The sequence below is a fragment of the Bombus huntii genome, unplaced genomic scaffold (assembly GCF_024542735.1).
Source record: "Bombus huntii isolate Logan2020A unplaced genomic scaffold, iyBomHunt1.1 ctg00000185.1, whole genome shotgun sequence".
Taxonomy (NCBI): domain Eukaryota; kingdom Metazoa; phylum Arthropoda; class Insecta; order Hymenoptera; family Apidae; genus Bombus; species Bombus huntii.
In genome coordinates this window covers 38,453-40,000 of record NW_026099418.1, presented here as the reverse complement: position 1 = coordinate 40,000, position 1,548 = coordinate 38,453, and the positions used below count along the sequence as shown (strand labels likewise).

The window sequence follows — 1,548 nt, the reverse complement described above, 5'->3', positions numbered from 1 at the left end:
CGGTTCGACGTCTCGGGTCAATCGGATCCTCCCGAACACTACATTTCCCAACGGCGGAACCGCGGGATTCAGTGCTGGGCTAATTCCTGTTCGCTCGCCGCTACTAAGGAAATCCTTGTTAGTTTCTTTTCCTCCGCTTAGTAATATGCTTAAATTCAGCGGGTGATCTCGCCTACTCTGAGGTCGCTTCAACGTCACGACGCGAAACGAAAATTCGTTCGTGTCGTGTTTTGCGTAGACTCGTAGAAAACGAAAGCTCGGAAAGATTCGGTGCGAGAGAAGGTGGTGTGTGTGTGTGTATTTCTCTGTGCGAAAATCGCCTCAAAGAGAAAAAAAATTCGAATAGAAGGAGAACACTCTCTATTCGATATACAATATATATGTATGTATGTATGTACGAGCGTTTTATGCATCTCGCCAAAGTGCCAAACTTCGTTCGTCGTATCATGTTCGAGCTAAGACTCACGCAAGACATCCGTGTAACGATCGTCCGGTTTTTAACGTCCGTCCTCTTTTTCTCCTACAGCCGTTTCTCTTCTCTCGACGATTCCAGCGGTTCCCGGTACGGGAACTCACGCAAGTGAAAAAGCGAGCGAGACGTACCGTCGGGTGGGTGTGTGTGTTCGGGGACTGGACGACCGGCGCGACGTTAGGATGCGCGGTCCAGCGATAGACGACGAAGAGGCATGGGATGACCAACACTCTCTTTTCTCTATTCTCGAAGCGTCGAATTGCCATAAAAAAAAAATCACACGCGCGCACGACATAGTCGTACGCGCGTGTATACCTCGTCTCTCTCAAAGTTTTTTTCTCGAGCCTCGCCAAAGGGGATCGTCTTCTTCCTCGTCTACGATCTCTCCGACGACGACGACCGTACGAACAACTTCGTAACGGACTCACATGCGCATCTTCCTCGGGTACAGAAACGCTGCGGAAAACACCTCGAGCTTGTAGTTACAGCAGCACCCGTGTATAGCCGATCTTAGACACACGCTAGTTCGCACACGCGTTACATATATAATATGTAAGATTTCCGACGAACGTGGCTTTTCGGGAGCCAGGCGCGCGGGCAGAGAGATACACGACGACGGGGAAAATTCGTCCCGATACGAGTACGTGTACTCTCCGATCTCCGCGCGACGCTGGGGATCATACCTCCCTAAGTCGTCAGAGCGCTCGAAGAAATCTCGCGTGTGCGTTCCCGGATCTACGGCTGATACTTTCGGGGCTTGTAAAAAAGCACAGAGCGTGTAAAACGCAACGACGACCCATCGATGCGACGGTCCTCGTTGTTGTCAGTCGCTTTCGCGAAGAGACGGAGTGGGCATTCGATCCCTGGGGCTGTACGAGAGTCTTAAGAAAAGACGGTAGATTATGGCAAAGTTTCGCACGCCATCGAGTTTAGGTTTTTTTTTTGGTTCTCTCTTCTCTCCTCTCTCGACCGAGTTCCCATATTTGCTTTCTCTCTCAGTCTCGCCAAATATAATATTCTTTTAAGACGACGTCGGGGGCGCGGACCTTCGTGCGTCGAACACCGGCAAACGTAGC

At 50.7% G+C, this 1,548-nt stretch overlaps 1 non-coding gene across 1 annotated transcript in view; it reads right to left on the bottom strand.

The window, feature by feature from the left end:
• Positions 1–186, bottom strand: part of LOC126877534 (large subunit ribosomal RNA) — a 4,079-nt gene extending 3,893 nt beyond the window's left edge. The window contains exon 1 of the ribosomal RNA XR_007695100.1: positions 1–186. This exon is cut by the window's left edge and continues 3,893 nt beyond it. This is a non-coding gene — a ribosomal RNA (large subunit ribosomal RNA).
• Between the last annotated feature and the right edge of the window lie 1,362 nt (positions 187–1,548).